This window comes from Protobothrops mucrosquamatus, unplaced genomic scaffold (assembly GCF_001527695.2).
Source record: "Protobothrops mucrosquamatus isolate PMUCROS unplaced genomic scaffold, P.Mucros_1.0 scaffold3099, whole genome shotgun sequence".
Classification (NCBI taxonomy): Eukaryota; Metazoa; Chordata; class Lepidosauria; order Squamata; family Viperidae; genus Protobothrops; species Protobothrops mucrosquamatus.
This window is the reverse complement of record NW_015389107.1, coordinates 100207-106206: the sequence shown is the minus strand read 5'-3', so window position 1 is coordinate 106206 and position 6000 is coordinate 100207.

The window sequence follows — 6000 nt, the reverse complement described above, 5'->3', positions numbered from 1 at the left end:
TGGAGTTTGTATTTGGCCTCCACACTCTCTGTCCTTATAAGAGCAGCCACAATTTTGTATAAAAGTATGAAAAGTGCCATATTTTTCACTGTACAATGTTGTTCTCCAGAATGTTGGAACTATTCCAGAGTAAACTGGTGAAACACCAGGAATTCTTCAAGAGGTTGAAGGGCATGGAAGCAAAAATTAATTTAGTAACTAATGTGTAAACATCATTATACATTACAAAAGGGCATAAACCACACTAAACCACATTAGTGCTGTGTTGTTTTCATCATTGGGCCATCTTCAATGGCTCTGTAGAGTAATATCTGTTGCACAGAGATCTGCATATAAATGAGCAAGATAGACATAAGTTGCCCACACAATAATAGCAAACATTTATTAAAAAAAGAGGGAAACTTCACTTTACTGAGTCCCTGATTAATAGTGAACAGTTATACCAGTGCGCTGGAGCCCAAAATTATACCAGAGAAATAATCATCTAAAACCTTATTTAAGGAGGGAAAAACTTCAAAAAAGAAATAGAGTAAAAAAATTAGTTTCTTACTGTTTATGTGATCCATGCTCTCATAATACAGAAATTATGCTAAACGGATCTGCACTGATTCTGTTCATTCAGAAGTACTGAACACAACATCTTGGACTAATTCTGCTCATCCAGGTTGGCCATGGATTAATCTGGGCAGAAAAGTTTGTAAGAAAACTTCATGTTTCACTGGAGCACTGCCACAATAGCCCAGCCATTCATAGTGAGAAAAAAAACGTAAGTTCTATACAAAAACAGTTCTATACAAGTAAAGCTATTTGGGAAGGAGATCAAGTGAGTAAAATTTTGTACATACAGGATATGAATGTAAGGTGCTTGCAGCTTCTTACATTCAAAACTTTATTTATTCAGATAGTGTTCATTCAGTAATACAAGTCTAATCACAAGTAGCACACACACACTCACACCTCTTCCATTTTTGCAAGATTTCTTTTCTTTCCTCATTTATTTATTTATTTATTTATTAATTGTATTTATATCCCGCCCTTCTCCTTTCGGACTCAGGGCGGCTGACAAATGATAAAAAGCTAACATATTACACCTAATTTAAAATTTGATTAAAATGAAATATTTAAGAATGTCAAATTTAAAAGTAATTAAAACCCCTATAAAATCCCCTAGGCCAGTCCCGCTTGCTGGNTATATATATTTCACCTACTTATGTAGAATAATACTTTGTGGAGTTAGGGATATTAATACTAGTTTACTTTTAGTTGAATAGTATTCTGGGATTAGGTTTGGGAAGTCCGGGTGGGGGGTGGGGGGTAGGGGTTTTTACATTGTGATGTATCTGTGATGTGCTTTTTTTTTATGATGAAAATAATAAAAATTTATATTTGAAAAAAAAAAAAAAAAGATATTCCACTGAAATTATTTAGGAAAAAATTACTAGGTTGTTATTGCTTGATATAAAATAGCTCTCTTGGAGATCATGTGCATGTGTCAAAGGACATCAAATGTTGCCGACAGGTAGGAAACTCACTATAGCTTGCAGTGTTTGATGCAATCTTGAGTATATATACATCTCCATATACCACAATAATTTTGTTGGTCCTTTAAATGGCACGAGACATATCTTTTTATGGAAAAGGCTACATAGCTACCTGGTTTTTAAGAAGAGATTGGACAACCATTTGCTTGAGATGGCATAGGGCAGGAGTAGGCAACCTTGGCTCTTTTATGACTCGTGGACTTCAACTCCCAGAATTCCTGAGCCAGCCATGCTGGCTCAGGAATTCTGGGAGTTGAAGTCCACGAGTCATAAAAGAGCCAAGGTTGCCTGCCCCTGGCATAGGGTTTCCTGCTTGAGCAGGGATTTGGACTAGACGACCTCCAAGGTCCCTTCCAGCTCTGTTATTCTGTAAACTAGCAAAAGTTGATGATTTTTTCCCCCTGCTAAAATGTTTTTAAACAAACATTCCAGTAACTAAAAAAGCTCTAATATACTGTATACCTATATTCTATTTCTGTACTGTATTATATATAGCCCAGTTTTTTAAAATAAATTTATTTGCTAAAACTTAAATAACCAAAAAAGCTCTAATATTCTTATTTCTGCAGTTTTTTTAAAAAAAGAGTTTGGTTAAGCAAAACTCAAGTAACTAAAAAAGCTTTAATGTATGCCTGTACTTCATTTCTGTACTATATTAGGAAAATTTTCATTATGTTTAAGGGAAAGAAAGAAAACATATATCAAAAAGTGCATATTGCATATAATATGTTTTAAACAGATTATAAATTTTGGTCATACGTGGTGATATTTATCAGTCTTTCCATTATATGGCTTAAAAGGCAACTAAATAATAGAAAGCAAACACATTTTGTAATCCCCATAATTCCCCATGACTTCTCTTCCCTTCCCAAAAGTATATCCGGTATTATGATAAAAATAAAATAAAATAAAAGGATAACCATTTACTTATGTGCATTCATGTTACTCTTATGTGAGAGACTTCATGGATAACAAGGATTTCGTTAGATTGTGTGCCCAAAAGAGATAATACAAGGCTAAACAAAAGCACTTCGTATTATTACATTCTACTTTTCAGAACTTAAAAGGGTAATTGTTTAGTGAATTAAATTGTTAAAAAACATGCTACAGTTGCAGTTTCAAAATCACCTGTATGGGTCCTTTATTATGAGCTTTGTTACCCACTAATCATTTAAATATGAAATATAATGAAACAAGTCACTTCTAATTGATTCAGAATTTAATAGGAATGTTATGGCAGAGTTCATTTGAAGGTTCATCCATACTGAACCATGTAGTTTGATGGGCACTGAATAGAAGAAATTGCATTTGGAGCTGAGAATTATAAATCTATGTCCTGTAATGGAAACTTGAATTTAACTAGTATTCACTTTTTCTTGGTGACAGAAACCTCTATTCCTGTGTTATACTCAATTGTATCACCAATTTGAATTTTCTGGATTTGTTTTCAAACTGGACAGTTGTAATTGACACAACCCCCCAACTTTTTTGTCAGAAACAATTCAACTGTACAAGTAGAAGTTGCAATAATAATAAGAAAGTAGAAACTCAACAGTAACAAATGTGATTTCTAATAATACAATATGCTGCAAGGAATAGTATAGCTATACTTATCTTAAGGCATGTTTCATTTCTGATATAACAGTATATCGGTAGATAGTAACATTCTAGATTTAGCCTTTGGTCAAACCGTAGAGCAGAATATATAATATATTTCTAACCAGTTTTAGAAATGGCTGGGACTTATATTGGACCTCATTTATTTTCTTTATATGGCGAGTCACAAAATTGCAAGGGCCAGGGGGAGGGAAATTATTATATATGTGTCGTGATACAAATGACATGATGTACAATAGATATTTGTATCAAATATCACCACCCAATCATATAGTTGGATTATTTGCACAACAAAGTTATAACGCTTATCATAACTTTATGTTGTTTTACCTGGTTTCGCATGCCTATAACTCTGATTCCATACTGTTTTTCTGAATTAGGCAGCAGTTATTTAGCCAAAGCAGTAGAGAGAGGGAACTGAATTAGTTAGTGATTGTGTGTAAATGGTATCATTGTTTCTGGGCAAAGTTGATAGGATTCACCTTGACTTGAGTCCCATTTTTAAATAAGGGACCGTCAGTTCTTCCAGGTAATCTAGACTAGAAATATGACTAGATGAGCTAATTCTACCTTACTGTAAAGCTGCATTAACAGAATCTTGCAAGCCTGAAAGCATGAACACCTTGCTACTACTTTTAACAGTTTGGTCAATTAGGCTGGGTTCTTCCTAAGTTTTAAGCCACTGGGGGTTCCTGCCTCTCTGTGTCTGTTTCCTATGCAGCATCTCTTCCCCTTGTTCCCCAAGGTTGACCACACATGTAGCCTTACTAAATATTTGTCTTACTCTTTTGGATTTCCAAATATGTAGACAAACTTGCTGTCACCTACATACTGTATATAATTTTTGTTAGGGTAGATCTCAACTTACTGTTAAGAGGAAAGCTTGGGGGGAATGGGCCTTCTTTTGGAGATGCAGTCTCTATGTTAGTATTTAGACCAGTGGTTCTCAACCTTTTTAATGCCGCGACCCCAACCGGTCGTAAGTCGAGGACTAAACCGGTCGTAAGTCGAGGACTAAACCGGTCATAAGTCAAGGACTACCCAACCTGTCGTAAGTCGAGGACTTTCCCTGCCCGGGAGCGCCGCGCATGCGTGGTTCCGCCCCCTGCGCCGGCCGAGGCGTAGCTGGCAAGCGGCAGAGACGGAGCAGGCCGACCACCAGCTGGCCCAGCCCAAGGGAGGTAAGGCACCCGCCGGAAAAGGGGAAAAAATGGCAGACAAAAAAAATGGCGGACAAAAAAAATGGTGGACAGCCTTGCTTGGCGACGCCCGTGAAATGGTCGATCGACCCCAAATGGGGTCCCGACCCACAGGTTGAGAACCACTGATTTAGACTGAGGTGTATTAATTGATTTAAAATATATTATAAAATGGGACTATCCTCTCTCTTAGTTGTCCGAAGTTATAACAGGTATTCTCTCCAGTGGAGTTTGTATTTGGCCTCCACTCTCTCTGTCCTTATAAGAGCAGCCACAATTTTGTATAAAAGTATGAAAAGTGCCATATTTTTCACTGTACAATGTTGTTCTCCAGAATGTTGGAACTACTCCAGAGCAAACTGGTGAAACACCAGGAATTCTTCAAGAGGTTGAAGGGCATGGAAGCAAAAATTAATTTAGTAACTATTGTGTAAACATCATTATACATTACAAAAGGGCATAAACCACACTAAACCACACTAGTGCCGTATTGTTTTCATCATTGGGCCATCTTCAATGGCTCTGTAGAGTAATATCTGTTGCACAGAGATCTGCATATAAATGAGCAAGATAGACATAAGTTGCCCACACAATAATAGCAAACATTTATTAAAAAAAGAGGGAAACTTCACTTTACTGAGTCCCTGATTAATAGTGAACAGTTATACCAGCTCGCTGGAGCCCAAAATTATACCAGAGAAATAATCATCTAAAACCTTATTTAAGGAGGGAAAAACTTCAAAAAAGAAATAGAGTAAAAAAATTAGTTTCTTACTGTTAATGTGATCCATGCTCTCATAATACAGAAATTATGCTAAACGGATCTGCACTGATTCTGTTCATTCAGAAGTACTGAACACAACATCTTGGACTAATTCTGCTCATCCAGGTTGGCCATTGATTAATCTGGGCAGAAAAGTTTGTAAGAAAACTTCATGTTTCACTGGAGCACTGCCACAATAGCCCAGCCATTCATAGTGGGGGGAAAAGTAAGTTCTATACAAAAACAGTTCTATACAAGTAAAGCTATTTGGGAAGGAGATCAAGTGAGTAAAATTTTGTACATACAGGATATGAATGTAAGGTGCTTGCAGCTTCTTACATTCAAAACTTTATTTATTCAGATAGTGTTCATTCAGTAATACAAGTCTAATCACAAGTAGCACGCACACACCCACACCTCTTCCATTTTTGCAAGATTTCTTTCCTCATATTGCTTCAGACTCACTGTTTCTCACTGGTAACATAAATGCCACTGCTGGTCAGCAAGAATAAAGTAATAATTAAAAAATCAATGTACACATATATGTGAACCAGACCCTACAGTATATGAAACACTGCAATTCGGCCTATTTAGATTTTGCTGTTCAGCAAAGCTGAAGAAAAATATTAGGAAAACTAGTAATAACATTTCTCAGTCATTGAAAGCTTTATAATTTTTATCAATGGTTGAACATATAAGCTTTGACAGCTCTTACATGTGGGACACGTTTGTCTTTATAGTAACCAAAGAAATCACAGTAAGAGTATAATATAGTATAGTAATAAAAGAAATACATTCTTTTATTTCTCAACTAAATCATACCCTTACATTTCCCCCCAAAAGAGATTCATTAAAACCAAAAGTAAAGACAAAATGTCTA